General features: G+C 37.0%; 1 protein-coding gene across 1 annotated transcript in view; it reads right to left on the reverse strand.

Moving 5' to 3' along the window:
* The window catches only part of baz2bb (bromodomain adjacent to zinc finger domain, 2Bb), a 95,056-nt gene extending 89,291 nt beyond the window's left edge, over positions 1-5,765 (reverse strand). The window contains exon 1 of the mRNA XM_081367777.1: positions 5,605-5,765. The gene's annotated coding sequence lies outside the window, so the exon portion shown is untranslated. The remainder of the gene's footprint in view (positions 1-5,604) is intronic.
* Positions 5,766-19,098: the final 13,333 nt, after the last annotated feature.

Below are 19,098 nucleotides of genomic sequence, written 5' to 3' on the forward strand. Positions count from 1 at the left end.
CACAGCAGACCTGGATTTTTTATTTATTTATTTTTATTTATTTTTTATCTCATATCTATTTATTTACTTATATATATATATATATATATATATATATATATATATATATATATATATATATATATATATATATATATATATATATATATATATATATATTAATCTCATTTTAAATTGCTAACAATTATCAGAGAGAGAAAGATGAAAAAAAGTATATATATATATATATATATTTATTTATTTTTTAAAAAAAATTCACAAATCATGCAGAATCAGCCCACTTGTACATTAAAGTGAACAAACACTGATTGTTTCGAGTTCACTCAAAACTCTAAAACTCAAAACAAGTATCTCTTGCATTATTAAAAGCCAGGCAAACCCTAGTAATCCTGCAAGTGACTAATGCCTCCTGAAAGTTGCTTGCTGTCACACAATCTGAGCTCGCAGTTTAACAAGCGCTTTCCAGTTGTGTGCTCTACGCATGAGTGAGCGGATCACGGGCGGTCCGTGGGTGTGCCGTCTGAGCCGAGAGACCATACTTAACTCACAAAAAGACTCATGTCACGTCTGCAATCTTCCAAAACATTAACCAGAAACAAAGAGGAGATATTGAATTATGCATTCAAAGCCGTGTCACATTTACTCTGCTGCATTGTGGGGTCTAACTGCTGTCTTCAGACCCCCAAACGGCCCGGCGGAAGACAGACCTCCCGAATCCCCCTGCAGGAGATCCTGATTAATGAGTGGAAGAGTGTGGAAGAGCGAGCGAGGGAGAAGTGAAAGATGGATGGTGCAGAGCAGACGCAAAACTCGCATCAAGAAATCTGCCCTAATTACTGACGGCCCTGTGGTTCATTTGCTTTAAACACACCCAATATTCCCCCTTTTTTTTCCCAGCCAGGAAGAACATCCCCCCCTTCAGACTCATCTTAATGACCCCGTTCTCAAAACCACAGCGATTAGTCATTTCCAACCAGTAAAACATCTACATGAACTTCCCCCTCCATGAAGACCTGCACGACAAAATGACTGCTTGCAAAACATGATGTGAAAGAATAGCTCTATTTCAAAACCAAGCAGCCAGAATCTATTATTCTCACATACAGACTTTAGACTATTAGCAAATTCTGTCCAGTATGCAACTTATTCTGGCCAAAAACTGCACATTAAGACATGAAAAGACTAACAAGAAAAGCATCCAATCACAGTTTGTTTTGATGTGCTCTTTAAGGACGGGTTTATTTTAAACAGACTTGCATACTTTGGGGATTTTTTTGTGATAGTAAGTGTGATTTTAAAATGCAATAACAAAAACACAATAATAATTATATATATATTATATATTATATCAATCAAATTTTGTAATCAAAAAAAAAAAAAAATTATATATATATATATATATAATATATATATATTTTTTTTATTACAAAATTTGATCGCAATTTAAAATGCTTTTGTAAAAAAAAAAAAAAATGTATATATATATATATATATATATATATATTTTTTTTTTTTTACAAAAGCATTTTAAATTGCGATAAAATTTTGTAATCAAAAAAAAAAAATCACAATTAGATCTTTATCAGCCCTAACATCTGATCCATTTTGAACTGTCCACTTGTACATTAAAAGATAATCTGACTGACATGTGAAGTGAGGAAACTGTAGGTTTGTTGTGTTCAGAAATGTTTTGATTATATTATATAAATAATAATAATAGTAATAGTAAATAGTAATAACTAATGTACAACCTCTCGTGGCTTCATCACTGTATTAAACTAAAGTGGATGAACAAATAAATGTTGGAGAAGGCTAATAGTCTTTGTGTGCTGCGATCGGAAGCTGCATCATGTTCGTTCTGTATTCAATATGAATGCATGTGTGAGTAACATTTTGAATAATCAGAATCTGTGCCGTGATTCGGCTAGCATTTAAAAGTGCTGTTTCAAGCACTATTACTGTAACCTTGAGCTAATGTTGTTCCCTGCCTGCCGGGAGAGCGGAGCCTGATAACATGCACCACATTCAAATGGCACTGTGTTATTTCTCATCCCCTTAAACACCAGCCTATGATGCAGAGTGGTTTGTATTCATGGGCGGATGTTGCACTTTCAAGGATGACAGTTCTGAATAAATCTGTGTTGACCTTCTGAATGCAACTCTGCTTTATTATTTGAATCTCTGGCCAGATTAATTCAGTATAATCTAATTTCCCTCATCGTTGCGGGTCTTCCAGCTGTTTAAGTCAAGCATTTCAGAAGCAAAATCCATCGGTGTGTGTGTGTGTGTGCGTGCTTTACATATTTAATTAGATTCACAATTAGGTTGTCTGGGGGAACCTCACGAAACCGATCAAGAACATGTCCGGATGCCATTCCTTTAAAAAATTTATTTAATATTGAAAAAAATATTGTAAAGTACTTACTTAGCCTAAATGTCTAGTAGGAATTGTTGTAGGCTGCTGCCTTTACTGATTTAAAATAAAAAAATATTTTCTTTTCAGTAGTTTTAATACAGTAATGGAATCTAATAAGAATTAAAAAAATATATATATATATTGTTCAGAATTATTACAGAGAAATGAGAATTCGGGGCAAAACGTGTTTAATTGTCATTGTCTCAAATAAAAAGATAGATAAATAATTAATTAAATAAATAATAATCTCCCAAAATAAGCTTTAATTTGTTATTTTTTAATTTTGGGCTATATTGTGACCTTAATTTATTTGGGATCATATTAAAAAACGACAACAACAACTAAGGATTCATAAAATATCGGCACACAGACACACAGTACAGGCTTTGACACACTTTTCTCTTATCGTTACTTCATCTGCTATTGTTGGTTCTAGAATAATAGTATCTGTCCTACTTCCTCTTTACCTCACTGTGGAAATGAGTAAACTTTATCTAAACTCCCAATATGCATCGTTAATGCAAATGCTCTCCAAGTTTCTTTACATCTCAAACGATCAAGGGAAATGCAAATCCCATGATACATAAACTGAAAATAGCCATTACATCTGCAGTTGCCGAAATAAACACAGTCTAAACCTTGCATGTTTTGCTATTAGTTAATTCACATATATTCAACCTCAAGAGTTGTTTCATAAACGATTCTGAGCAACGCCTCCAAACTGGTTTCAGCAGAGAGACTTTGTTTGTGAAACTGTATTTTTTTTCTTTCAAGTGGCAAAAATAAAAGGTACAACCACAAAACAAGTCCTGACAGCAGTGGATTCTTCCTGCAGCTGAGATACAACAAGTACATCACAGGCCGCTTTTGTGTTCAACTGCGGCTCTACGCAAAGTAACAATAGGCATTTGTTTGCACTACAAAACGCGAGTTTGAGAGAATGTATTAGTATAATCCATGTCTCCGAGCGTGTGTCTAAGCAGCAAAAAAAAAAAAAAAAAAAAAAGGAGCATGGTCTTTTGGTTTCTTTCAAATCATTTCCACTAATGGTTTCCAAGCATCTCCACACAATCGGGCAGCTGCTGCGTGGTCGATGCATCAGCGAGGACGAGAGGAGATGCGCATTCCCAGTAGAGATGCGAAGAACACAGACACTCAGCAATACAGCTGCTCCCCTGCATTAGCTCAAAGAAACGCTTTAAAGCACTTATCATCAAAAACAACAACACTGATGCAGTTTCGGGGAATAACTAACTAAACGCACTGACGCAAACTTATTTCAAAAGTGAGACAGCTGTTTTTTTTCTCCCACACATAAGAACAAATTATTCACAGATGCATTTTTAGCTCTTCTTCGTGAAGCTTCGGTGTTGAAACGGGTCTTGTGGAGCAGTGTGATGCTGAGACTTCATTCACAGCTGGTATAAAGAGCTCAGATACGACGAGATTTAAGCTCATTTCACGGATCTCTCGTGGTTTACAGCACAATGTCACGCTGTTAGGAAGACGCTCGGCTCTCTGGCGTCTTCAGTTCAGCTGGTGTCACCCGAAAGAGCGGAGCATTTGCAACAAAAATAATAAAACATAAAAAGGGGGCAAAGACAAGGGACGAGGGAAAGCTATTGGATGAATTGCACAAACTGGTTTAAGTCCCAAAATCCTTGACATTTTCATGATAAGTTTTCTCATCCAGACACAGCAATTGTTATTTTTTTCGTATTTTTTTAATAAAACACCCACTTTTATCTTTATGGCCAATGACAACAGTCTCGGTCACAGGATTGAATCTGAACTGAATCGTTTGGGTTGTGAGTACGTCACCCTTTGAGGTCTCAAGGTCTGATCGGCATATCTCACTGGACGAATCCTATGCAAGCAAACATAAGTTCAAGAGGTCAAACTGACAATACAATATATCTAATAGGATTTAAAGAGAGGAGGCATGTTGACAATACTTCTTCAAAAGTCAAACACATCAAGGTGCTCTGGCTCAATAACTCATTTCAATATCCCATATTTCAACAAACAAGCAAGCCACACATCACAATAAAACTTTCTAAAACTTCGAACTGTTCAGGTTTACAATACATAAACACGCCACTTTCTTCTTAAATATGGACATTTTAACCCTCTGATGCATGAATCATTAAATCACAAAAGACTCACAAGTTAGAAATAAGATTATCTCACTCTGATTCTTTCCAAAATTATGCATTTTAAGAGTTAGAGTTATTTGTTTAGTGCATTAGAAGATTTAGGTCAAGAATTTATGCATCACCGCCTTATCTAATAATAAAAAACAAAATGACATCTAAAGAGGACAGTCGTATTTTCATAAATCATCCATGAAGGAGCAACATCACACCCAGAATAACATCTGTAAAATCAAACCACTCCTATTCAGTCTTTTCCTTTCCACTAAGACAAGCTGCTTTGTTTAAGACAATATTTATTGCTAAGACTTGTATTGAATGGTAAAGGCTAATCCATAGAAAACAGAAAAGATCAGCAATATAGTACTAAAATAACATTTTCTGACTGAAAGCAAAGCTGCTGAATACTAAGAAAAATGACACGATTTCATGTTTCACTCCTCTACTACTAAATGCAGTTGACATCAAGGATGAGGATAGGAAGAAATTAATCTTAACCATATTTAGGGTGCTTTATTATAAGCTCCTTTGAGAGACGCAATATTTGTACTTAAAAATCCATCTGTCGTACAAAAGGGTCACTTAAATGAACAGTTAAACAGTTGTATGCCCTTTCCTTCATAAAATATGTAGATGCTAACATAAATATTGGTTTTGAATGGGAAAAGAGCCTCACTGACATGTAAACTAGCTTTTAACAAGATGATGCTAATGTAAACAAAGGAACTCGGAGCACTTGACGTGTCTGTCATACGTCAACTAACTACTTTACGCACGGTTTTAAGATTGAAAAGCCTCGTTTTGATTTAAATATTTTGGACAGGCTTCATATACTTTTTAAAAATGTGACAACCGATCACTTTAACAACAGATTATGATTAATAACACATCTTTTGGTGAGTTTGTGACTTATCAATCTGCTTCAGTGCGCAAACAACAGCAACTATCCACAAACCAACACGGGCACGCGCTCAGCGTTTACCGGAGGACGCGCGATCTCCGCCGGATTAACGTTAATGAAAACAAATCACTCACCTTTTGCTTTCACTTTAACATAGACCATCCAGGAAACATATAATGTGGAAACAGATAATTTCCAACGGGTTTCTTAGAGTCCGAAAGCGCTGTGAAGATCTGTATCACAGCAGTGCTGTGTGTGTGAGACTTTAGAGCTCGCGTGTGTGTAATGTGTGTGTGTGAAATGAATCTTCAACGGCAGAGTGACGGTTCACGTTCGTTTGTACTTGAAGGAAGCGGCGTGACGTCACTGAAGGGCTTATTCACAACATATCACTCCTTTAACTATAACAAGACATCCAAAAAGATAATAATAAGAAATTAGGTTTACAAAATTTTTTGCTGTCTTGTTATAGTTGTTAATGAATGAATGTTTCATGTTTGTCTTAATGTCTAATAATAAATAAATAAATAAATAAATAAATAAATAAATAAATAAATAAATAAATAAATAAATAAAAATAAATTAATTAATGAAAATCAGTGTATCATTCCGTTCATTTTCACTTATGTATACAGTACCAGTCAGAGTTTGGAAACATTACTATTTTTAATGTTTATGAAAGTTATGCTTATCAAGTCAAAAATAAGTCAAGATCAAAAATACAGAAAAAAACAGTAATATTGTGAACTATGATTACAATTTAAAATAATGGTTTTCTATTTTAATATAAAATAAAATTTATTTATCTGTCATCATTTACTCACCCTCATGTCATTCCAAACCCGTAAGACTTTCGTTTATCTTCGGAAAACAAATGAAGATCTTTTTGATGAAATCTGAGAGATTTCTGTCCCTCCATTGACAGATACGCAACTACCACTTTGACTCTTCAAAAAGTTCATTAAGAGATCGTAAAACTAATCCAATTGAATGGAGCGGTTTAGTAAAAATTCTGTAGTGACTGAATTTAGGCTTTTATTCACATATAAACATTAATCAACTCTGTTATGATAAACGGAGGCTCAAGCATGTTTGCTCGACATGCGAGAACCAATGAGGTTCATTCTCGTGTTACGCATCACGTTTGAGCTTCAACGAGAACCAATGAGGTTCATTCTCGTGTTACGCATCACGTTTGAGTTTCAACGAGAACCAATGAGGTTCATTCTCGTGTTACGCATCACGTTTGAGCTTCAACTAGAACCAGTGAGGTTCATTCTCGTGTTACGCATCACGTTTGAGCTTCAACGAGAACCAATGAGGTTCATTCTCGTGTTACGCATCACGTTTGAGCTTCTGCAAGAACCAATGAGATTCATTCTCGTGTTACGCATCACGTTTGAGCTTCAGCAAGAACCAATGAGGTTCATTCTCATGTTACGCATCACGTTTGAGCTTCAACAAGAACCAATGAGGTTCATTCTCGTGTTACGCATCACGTTTGAGCTTCAGCGAGAACCAATGAGGTTCATTCTCGTGTTACGCATCACGTTTGAACTTCAGCAAGAACCAATGAGATTCATTCTAGTGTTTCGCATCACATTTGAGCTTCAATGAGAACCAATGAAGTTCATTCTCATGTTACGCATCACGTTTGAGCTTCAACGAGAACCAATGAGGTTCATTCTCATGTTACGCATCACGTTTGAGCTTCTGCAAGAACCAATGAGATTCATTCTCGTGTTACGCATCACGTTTGAGCTTCAACGAGAACCAATGAGGTTCATTCTCGTGTTACGCATCACGTTTGAGCTTCTGCAAGAACCAGTGAGGTTCATTCTCGTGTTACGCATCACGTTTGAACTTCAGCAAGAACCAATGAGATTCATTCTAGTGTTTCGCATCACATTTGAGCTTCAATGAGAACCAATGAGGATCATTCTCGTGTTACGCATCACCTTTGAGCTTCTGCAAGAACCAATGAGGTTCATTCTCGTGTTACGCAGCACGTTTGAGCTTCTGCAAGAACCAATGAGGTTCATTCTCGTGTTACGCATCACGTTTGAGCTTCTGCAAGAACCGGTGAGGTTCATTCTCGTGTTACGCATCACGTTTGCACTTCAGCGAGAACCAATGAGATTAATTCTCGTGTTACGCATCACGTTTGCACTTCAGCGAGAACCAATGAGATTCATTCTCGTGTTACGCAGCACGTTTGAGCTTCTGCAAGAACCAATGAGGTTCATTCTCGTGTTACGCATCACGTTTGAAATTCAACTAGAACCAATGAGGTTCATTCTTGTGTTACGCATCACGTTTGAACTTCAGCAAGAACCACTGAGATTGATTCTCGTGTTACGCATCACGTTTGAGCTTCAGCAAGAACCAATGAGGTTCATTCTCATGTTACGCATCACGTTTGAGCTTCAGCAAGAACCAATGAGGTTCATTCTCATGTTACGCATCACATTTGAGCTTCAGCGAGAACCAATGAGGTTCATTCTCGTAACGCATCACATTTGAGCTTCAGCAAGAGGTTTGTTCTCGCTCGTCAAACAGGTTCAGTTGAGCTTCTGTTTATATTCGCTGATCAATGTCTAAATGTCAATAAAAGCCTAAATTCAGTGTTCATTATATAAAGCGATCGAGTCTCTTCAGAAAATTTGGACTAAACCGCTCAATTAAAATGGATTAGTTTTACTATCTCTTTATGAACTTTTTAAAATGGCAAAGTGGTAGTTGTGTAGCTGCCAATAGAGGGACAGAAAGCTCACAGATTTCATTAAAAAGATCTTCATTTTTGTTTCAAAGATGAACGAAAGTCTGACACATTTGGAACGACACGAGGGTGAGTAAATGATTCCAGAATTTTCATTTTTGGGTGAACTTTCCCTTTAAGTTCACGTGTGTATTTGAATCCTGAAGTGTAGTCAGGCACATGATGACAGCACGGATGTAACATTTCATGAAGTAATGAAAAGCAGTGAGAACACCTGATGTAAACCAGCCTGACCAGCTGACAAGTGTCCAAAACCCCTCTAAAACCAGTTTGGCCAGACTGGGAGACCAGCAAACCATCTTAGGCTGCAGCTGATTTTCAATAAACAATTGGAGTTATATATGTTAATAAAAAAGCACCATTGCTTGGAGAGAAAGGATTTGTGAGCATAGCATAGGCTATATTTAGACTGTTTTTTAACCAGCACAAATGCTGTGTAATATTTGTTGATATATATTTATATGAGAAGGTGAAAATGACCAAGTTAACTGTTAAAATATTGATACAGTGTTTTTTTTTTTTCACAAGGCCTGTGATTACACACCTCGCTCTTTTTAACAGTATGAGTCCAATTTACTGACAAAGTCACTCCTGAATTAAAGATGTGGAAGAAAAAAATCCTTATTCAGCTTGCAGAATTTAAATCAGGTTTCCTGCGAGCTCATTGATTTTGCCTTCATATTCTTTTCACAGAGGTTGTTGGTTTGAGCTCAGCTTTTGGAGTGGCGTTGGGGACAGCAGTGAGATGCTGTGATTGTAATTATATTGGGGAATCTTGATTGGGAAAGCAGAGGGGGAAGCGAGAGCTCAAAGCAAATTCATTACCGCAGAGGCCATACATACCGAGCTTTTCTGCATGCAGTGAAAATGTCAGCTTCACCTCGGTCATTTGTAAAGTAATAAGCAGAAGCACAATGACGGCAAGGCGCAGCAGCACAACGGGGGGGGGGAGGGCAAATCTGGCTGTCGCCTTAAAAAGGATTTTTAAAAGAGTCTTGATTAGAAAGTATAATGAGACTGAGAGGAACGCTGCACACTATCTCTCCAGAGGCTGATGGAAAACAAATTAATGTAGCTATTTTGTTTTAATTCTTATTTTTCCACATTAGTCCACGGCACATCCTGAGCAGTTGTCATCGTCGTCCACCACCAGAGCCCATGCAGACAGAGTTATTGATTTTCTGTAGACACATCAAGGGAATGCAGAGTAATCTTTTTCATTTTTTATTTTTTTTTCTCAGCAAAAACAATAACCATCCAGCACAAAAAGAAGGAAGAGGACAAATGGAAAGGTTGAAGAAAAACAACAACTAATCATTCTTGTTCTTCCAAACCTTTTGAACATTGTAAATGTTGTTGTTGTGTCATTTGATCAAACGGGCTGGAATGTTTTACAGTGACACAAACCAACCAAACACCACAAAACATCACAGATTTCATTTGATCAAATCATTGAGAATATTACTAATGTTTGAAAAACTGCTGTTTTCCCACCAAAATGATGTCACTTCCTGGAGGATGATGATAATTGTTTACACAAGTTAAGATTGAAAGAAAGAAAGAAAGAAAGAAAGAAAGAAAGAAAGAAAGAAAGAAAGAAAGAAAGAAAGAAAGAAAGAAAGAAAGAAAGAAAGAAAGAAAGAAAGAAAGAAAGAAAGAAAGAAAGAAAGAAAGAAAGAAAGAAAGAAAGAAAGAAAGAAAGAAAGAAAGAAAGTACATACTTTAGGAATGACCCTTTTCTTAAGCAAATGGCGACCAACCATTAACACAGTTAATTTCATTTATTAAAAAAATGATTCGCCCTAAAAAAATTCTAAATTAAGCAACCCACAATCACACCATTTGTTTACTATTGTGCTATTAACCTGCATTAGATCAACAACAGAGTAATTATGGCTTTGTCTCTCTGGTAAATGTTCTCTTAAATAAAGTAATTGCTCTATTATTGCAGATGAATCTGACAGTGGCAGGAATTAATTACTGTCAAGAGATTGTACGCTGCGTATGATTTGGATGGGTGACTATTCAGCTGCTTGCTGACATGAATAATGTATTCAAATATTCAAACGATTCATCTCTCAATGGTGGTTTTGTGTTTGTATTTATAAATAAAAAATACCCTTTTATTTCATTGCACAATTTACATATGCATATTAATAATTCATGCATTTGAAAATGAATGAAAGCAAGTACATTTTGATTGGGCATTAAAGCAGTATGAGCATTAAGAGCATTTGAGTTAGTTTTTTTATCATCTGATGGAGAAAATCATACTCATATTACAGAGAAAACAGTAAAAAGGTTCTGACCTTTTGAGATGTCGAGTTCTGGGATCTGTAACTGTCTAATTGTACTAATTTTTAGGAAAATGTACAGTCAGATGGTCATTATCACAAACTGAACCCAAACAGGTTGATCAGGAACCCAATGCACTCAACAAATACTTAAGCATATAAACATGGGTTGAAATGATCTAGAAGAAACGAGACATGAAACTATGAAAAATTCACTTGGCTGCTTTAAAAAAAAAAGTGATGACAAATAAAAATGGCTAAAACATGCCCTTACTTTTTCAAAACTCACCAAAAACATGAATTAAAGATGAATATAACAATGACCCCTGGTGGATGATATTTAACGGGGATACATGTAAAAATCATAAACCCGTGTTATTAGCGACACCGGTGGCCATTAAGTGAACTGCAGCTGCAGATTATTGCTCGTGATCGCACTCAATACACACGTAACGTACAAGAGACTGAATGTGATTCAATGCACCGTCCAAAATACTCACAAAGTTATTTTTTCTTTCTTTGCTTAGAAGTAAAAAGGAGTTGGAAATACTTTTGCAGCGATATACTGTTAATGAACATCCAGACACCGTCCACTCACTGCCCCTTCCGCTAACCCCACTGGACCTCTAGGTTGAAAAATCGTCAATGCAAGTGAATGGGAGAAAATAATTATTTTCTGGTCCCGTTTGAATTGTGCCATGAATGTAAACATATGTTGTCTGTGAATTTTTTATATAATTTTTCGTGTAAAGAATGCTACAATTTAGCGGGTAGAAGTTTGATACGGTTAGACTTTGTGTGAGAGCACTTTGTGGACTACAACTCTTCGCTGCTTTCGACGCGTTTGAAACGTCAACACCACTTGCACACGGACACTAGCTCACGGATCCCGCTAAACATGGCTGTGTCTTTGGTGCACTTCACCGCCTTCTTTCTGGGAGAGGACAAAATCGTTGAGGTTGGCGAAAACCACGGGTAAGTCAACTTTATGGGGTGACGTCACATAGGCGACATGTAGTCTTTCTCATTATGTCTTTTACACAACTGCTAGCCGAAGAATCATACCATATACTGTCAAACTCGTAACATGAAAAATTATATAAAAAATTAACAGACAACATATGTTCACATTCATGGCACAATTCAAACGGGACCAGAAAATAATTATTTTCTCCCATTCACTTGCATTGACGATTTTTCAAAAATGACAGTAGTGAGAAAAGCATCTGATCATAGAGATGTGGATGTTTGCAGCATCTCTGCGATTCACAGGCATCATGACGACAGATGAGGTCATTAAAATACACTGTTGATTATAGTGTGATTAATAAGTACATTTAAGACTACATAGATCTGGCTATGTGAGACTATACTTTGAATCAATCCCTTATTTTTGCATGAAACATTGATATTACTGTACAGAATGACTCTTTCGTCATTATCCTGAACATTAGTATCATGTGTCATTGAACGGAAGAGAGATTTTAGGGAGTGTAAACGTCACTTCCTTTGGATTTTCCCAGAGAAACCTTCACATAAAAATCAGTCACCAGGCTTTTTATAGACAACCTAGGAAGTTGGGGAAGGTCTCGCTTTTTATGATTCGTTACAAACTGCACACATTGGCAAAAAAAAAAAAAAAAAAAAAAAAAAGATTAATACATGAAAAATTCATACATAGCCCCTTTAATCATGATGCATGCATATTTCTAAATGAATCATTTAGGACATTTATTTCAATCAACTAGTGATGATTGTGTTTTGATTATGTTTGTCTTGAAACAGCAGCGCGCACACACACACACACACACACACACACACACACACACACACACACACACACACACACAAAACTGAGCATTATTGAGGCCAAACGATTTCTTAAATCTTCCAGATCAAGAGAACAATCTGGCCATTGCAAGAATCAAGTGTTATCATATGACCCTGGAAAATCCCTGGCTTTTTATCTATTAGGGAATGCTCCAAAAGGAAACACTTATCATCCAGTGAACAGCAAGAGCAGTGTTGATTTGACAAGATGAATGAGTACAGGATCACAGGACTTGTATTACCCAGCAGCCTCTTGGTTCCTTCCAGTGGGCTGTTTTAATGGTCCTGCTTGTTTTGGCTCTGGTAATTGGGGCACGCTCACAGATGAAGACCAATGCTAGAGACGGCAGAGCACGGGAACAGGACAAAAGGAAAGAGAGGCACTATTGTTAAGAAACATTAATGAGTTTACCTCGACCAAAAGAAACACATGTGAATGGAAAACTCACTTTCAATGATATTTTTGCTATTTGTCCTGATTAGCTGTGTGTTTGTCCCTCTAAAGCCACAGAAGCGCTTCAGAGGCCTTAAGCCACAAATGTGCCGAAAAACACCTTTTGTAAGCTTTCTAATAGCTCTATAGACCAGAGCATTGCAGTTATGACGTTTTTTGGACGTTTATCAAGTTCCCTTGACAAAACCCAACTGGATTTGTCCAATGGCCTTTGGATTATTGGAGAAAATAAGCTCTGTGACCAACAAAAGTTTGTGATTCTTACACATTTTGTTCACAATGACAATCTTAACACAAATTAACACAACTTTTCTGAAATTTGTAGGCAATAACAATAAACTACACCACATCAACATCACAACCATTAAGCTTCTGGCAACTCTATTGGTTTTTATTTAAAAACATTGCCCTTGAAAGTTTGAGTTACACACGAATTGCAAAACACAATAAGGCTGTGAAAGTAGATTAGGATGTTGACAGCGTGATGACGTTTAATGTCTCTGAAAATCTTTGTAGTCCCAATTAGACTTGTTAGCAAAATCACAAGAGAGTATTACTTCTGTATTTTATGTTGTTGAATAAAAACAACAGTGATTAACTCGAAAAATTTGAATATTGTGCAAAAGTTCATTTCAGTAATTCAACTTAAAAGGTGAAACTAATATATAGACTCATTACATGCAAAGTAAGATATTTCAAGCCTTTATTTGTTATCATTTTGATGATTATGGCTTACATCTTATGAAAACACTAAATTTTCATAAGCTGTAAGCCATAATCATCAAAATTATAACAAATAAAGGCTTGAAATATCTCACTTTGCATGTAATGAGTCTATATATTAGTTTCACCTGTATGCAGGTGATGACTTTTGCATGGTAAGCGCCACTCTTTTTCTTCGGAAAATGTAAACTCAAATCATGTAGTTCTAGGTTAATCATGCAAATCTGCCATGCCGTTCTGTGTGCAAACACCATATTGTCTTAACAAAGGACGTGAGAAAACGGCACATGTCTGGTGGTGTGCACATGGCATCTGCTATGCACATTTCCATGCCAACTGTCAGTTTGTGTCTTGTCATATTAACGCTGAACGTTGTCCCTTTTAATTAGCTGTGTCAGGTCAACGCTAACCTTTTCCTCCTTCATGCACCAGCATGAGAAAGCGAGAGGCGTGCGAATGAGATGCCTCTGGTGTTATTTGATCAAAAACAGGCCATTACAGCCATAATCACAATGGTGGCAGGCTTCTCCGTAATGTATGCTCCTCAGAAACCATCCATCTCCTGGACAACAGACGGCTGGAAAAAAAGTAAAGAGGGAGACGGAAGACAAAAGCAAAGGTCTGTTTGAAGAATCAAGCACCGCGTGACACAGTATAATTAAAGTGGAAGCGGGTGGCATCATTTTAAAGGACTCTGGTTTCTCCTGCATTCGGTACCAAGAGCTCAATTAATCACGTAAATCATCCAATTTGAAAAATGCAATGCATTCATTCATTTCCAATGCTATAATATTTTTTAAGCAGCAGGAGGGATTCTTTTTTTATAGAGTCAAATTAATTAATCAAACAGTGGTTAGGTCCAGTACTAAATCATCACAAATAAACATTACTTGCCATAGAAACCTTACTGAATCTAACCAAAACCTTTTCACCCTTAAATCAAAAAAAAACAAAAAACAAGAAATTATATTTTGCATAAGTAACATGAAATCTATTTTTCGGTTAATTAAACTGTGCATTATTTTCATGGCATTAAGGTTTTTTTGTTTTTTTTTTGTTTTTTTGTAATCTCCATTTGATTATCTGTAATATATTCATTCATATATTCACAACTGCATAAATTAATTCTGTCAAATCAATTAATCGCGATTAATCGCATCTAACATAAAAGTTGGTAAATATACAGTATGTTAGATGCGATTAATCGTGATTAATTGATTTGACAGCACTAGTATAAATGGAAGGCAGTAGATAAAATAACTAGGATGCATAAACAATTTGGATTATAAATAATATATACTTTTTTTCACAATACAGTAATGAGAATTAGATAGTTTTGCATTATAGTAATTAGAATGGGGGGGGGGCTTTATTGTTATGAAAATAATGGCTGACAGATATGTTTTTTTTTAATACCTTAATGCCAATGCAGTGAGAGCAGATTGGCTGAAACACTGTAATATAATTTAGTGATGACAAGCAAGACACAAAATTGCTGAAACATGCAAGTATTTATTCAAAACTCAGAGTGGAAGGTAAAAAAAATTCTTAAAAAATTATCTTAAGAACAGATTTATATCCTTTAAGCAAACCATAATTTCTTTCTTGTGATCTTGGGGTGAAATAGGATTCAGGTTTGTGAAACTTACTCTTTTAAGAAAACTGCTGCCAAGTTGAAATCTGAAAGAAAAAAAAAAAACGGACGGAGTCACTCAAACGAAACACTTGGGTTTGTCTATTGTTTCATTATTATTATTAGGCCCCGTTTCTTTCTCTCACACACAGATGCAGGAGCCTCCCCTCTCCCTCAGAGCAGCTATTGTGTCCTCCTCTAATAAATTAGGCTTTGTTGACCTGGCTTTTGTCATGTCCTAAGAGGTCCAGACAGCGAGCCGAACCCTGGGAAAGTGTGAGAAACCAGTACAAATCACCAAACGATCCTCAGCTGCCTGGAGTCTGACAGCATTTATGCCCTTCACACCCAGAACAACCTAGCAACTGCACAGAAACACATCAAAACACCTTAGCAATCACATGACAACGCCCTGGCAACCACATAGCAACACACTAACAACAACAACAACAAAGAACACCTCAGATACCAGATACAGTAGCAACGCCCTAGCAACCACATAGCAACACACTAACAACAACAACAAAGAACACCTCAGATACCAGATACAGTAGCAACGCCCTGGCAACCACCATGAACACCCTAGCAACTGCATAGAAAGACACCACTGACAACACGCAACACATTCTCACACAGCAACACACTGACAACCACTCAAAACACCTTAGCAATCACATGACAACGCCCTGGCAACTACATAGCAACACAAACACAACCACAAAGAACACATTATAAACCACATAGCCACACCCTAGCAACCCTCTAGAATCCCCAGCAACCACACAGCAACACACTAACAATAACTCAGAACACCCTACTTGGAAACCACATGGCATTATCCTGGCAACCACCCAGAATAACCTCTTAGAATAGCTTAGCAACCACCTAGAACACCTTAGAAACCACATACAGTAGCAATGCCCTGGCAGCCACCCAGAAAACCTGAGCAACCCCATAGCAACACACCAACAACCAATCAGAAGACTTTAGAAACCACATGGCAACTACCCAGAAAACCCTGGCAACCACATAGCAACACTACCATTCAAGACACCTTAGCAACCCCATAACAAAGGCCTGGAAATCACATAGCAACACTAACAACAAAGAGCACATTAGAAACCACACACAGTAGTAATGCCCTGGCAACCACCCAGAACACCCTAGCAACCCAGCAACAACCAATCGGTACACTTGGCAACAACATGGCAACAACACTTTTGCAACCACATGGCAATTACCCAGAACACCCAGGCAACCACATAGCAACACACAACCATTAAGGGCACCTTAGCAACCACATATCAAAGGCCTGTCAATCACATAGCAACACAGCAACAACCACAAAGAACACATTAGAAACAACATAGCAACACACTGACAACCACAAAGAACACACTAGAAATCACATAGCAACACACTGACAACCACAAAGAACACATTAGAAACAACATAGCAACATACTGACAACCACAAAGAACACACTAGAAATCACATAGCAACACACTGACAACCACAGAGAACACACTAGAAATCACATAGCAACACACTGACAACCACCCAGAAAACCATTTTAACCACAAATCAAGTCACCAACAACCAGCACACTTCAGCAACCACCCCAAACACCCTAGCAACACAAACACAACCACAAAGAACACCTTATAAACCACATAGCAACACCTTGGCAACCACCTACACACCCTTCAGACTACACAGCAACACACTAACATCCACTTAGAACACATTAGCAACCACATAGCAATGCCCTGACAACCACCCAGAATGCCCAAGCATTGTGATATTGAGTTTCGCACATGCACACACCAGGCCTAGTGTTTTTTATGATGTTCAAAACAGTTTCACAAGACTGGAGACAACTGCAGGAAGCACAAACTGAAGTGTGTGTGTGTGTGTGTGTGTGTGTGTGTGTGTGTGTGTGTGTGTGTGTGTGTGTGTGTGTGTGTGTGTGTGTGTGTGTGTGTGTGTGTGTGTGTCTTCAGTTGGACTTTGCCCTGACAGTTACTTGCAAAATGATTCACAATGTCTAAACCACACACGATAAGAATCCTGTTACCCATCAGCACATAGGCACTGTGATATGTATTTTTTCATAATTTCACAATAGATTCATAACAAAACGGCAGCACATGCCTTCTCTCTACAATCTGACTTCAGTCTGTTGGCATACACATGTGTGTGTTCTTAACTCTATATGGTGTTTGATGCTGTTGTGTGTTCTGTATAGTGTGTGTTGATATCTCTATCACTTTTTAAAGCACTTGTGCTGTTTTTAAATGTGCTATGGAAATAAATGTTGACTTGAACTATGGAAGCTTACAGAATAAAACATTTTAAAACAGGGGTGGGCAAACTTTTTGGCTCAAGGGCCACACTGGGTTTTAAAAATTTGACAGAGGGCCGGCCCAGTAGCAGATTATGAAGCACGATCTCATGAAAGTGCGTATCTATACCACAAATTTTATTTCTCGTGCCATTTATATGCCAAAAATGTATTTTTTTTTTTGTTTTTTTTCGTGCATGCTACACACTGTAAACCCCTTGGTTAGGATTAGGGGTGTGGAGTGCGTGCCTATTACACGCCATAAAGTGAATATCATATGCACGCGAAAACATTATGCACTACAAATACAATTCGTGGTATTCGCACTTTCATAAGATCGGGCTGAGCAAACAGACAACGTTGTGGCAATGTCTGTGCGAAATTCAACAACTGAGAGACGACATTCTGACAATAAATTTTTTTATGCTAGATATCCCCCATTTAGCATGTTATGTTTTGATGTTAATTTTTAAAGATGTTAGATAATTATAGCCTATACTTTTTAAATATTGTTTATCCTTATTATTATTTAATGGCCTAACAGTAAATTAGAAACAAAACATCTGCAAGTGTACACTTAGAAGAGTAAAAATTACAGGTTACGTTAATTCAACTTTATTAAAACTGAATGGCAATTTGCACTTCCAAAAGTCATACATTTGTGGAAATAAACGAATATACAAATTTATTTTAAGAATAATAAAATAAAACATAAAAGGCAAAGGGAGATCAGAACATTTAATGAAAAAAAAAAAACGGGTTCTGCACATGGCAGACAGGGGAGCGTAGTCAAAAGCCGGACGATAAAGGTCGGTAAACGGAATCGGGCAGGATACATCCACAAATCCAGAGGAGCAAAGAAACTAAATAGCAGACAAATCAAAGGAAAAACTAAGGTGTGCAAGCGGTTACCAAACATTTTTTTTCTCACTGAGTTTCCAAAAAAGGAAAAAACATTAACGTGCAACAAGTCTATGCGCTTAAGCAGCTGTCTGTTTGGTTTCCATGGTGACGCGTCATTGCTTGTTACGTGACACACCGCAGCCACAACAGCGCTGAATGAATGATGATCTGCTTTTATGTCATTTTTCCTTTTTTACATTTGTTAGCTATGGCATGCAATATCTGATATTCCGATTGTCAAATATATGCAACGCAATATATATATATATATATAAAACGCAAAGTATTGCAAGAAAAAAAGGCAAAATTAATGCGATCTTAAGACAATTTTTTTAAATACTCGGCGGGCCGGATTAAACAGCCTAACGGGCCGCATGTGGCCCGCGGGCCGTAGTTTGCCCACCCCTGTTTTAAAAGATAATTGCGACTTTTTATCTCACAATTGCGAGTTTACATTACAGAATTGCGTGTTATAAAGTCAGAATTGCGTAAACTCGTAATTGTGAGAGAAAAAAGAGTCACAATTACTTTTTATATTTTTTATTCTGTAAGCTTCCATAGTTCAAGTCATAGTCCATAGTTCAAGGAATAAGCTTACATACCGAACAGCAAAACACTCATGAAATAATATTTTCATAAGACTTATGTTATCTGATAACTGCAGTTCT

This window comes from Scardinius erythrophthalmus (genome assembly GCF_964197995.2).
Source record: "Scardinius erythrophthalmus genome assembly, chromosome: 6".
NCBI lineage: Eukaryota > Metazoa > Chordata > Actinopteri > Cypriniformes > Leuciscidae > Scardinius > Scardinius erythrophthalmus.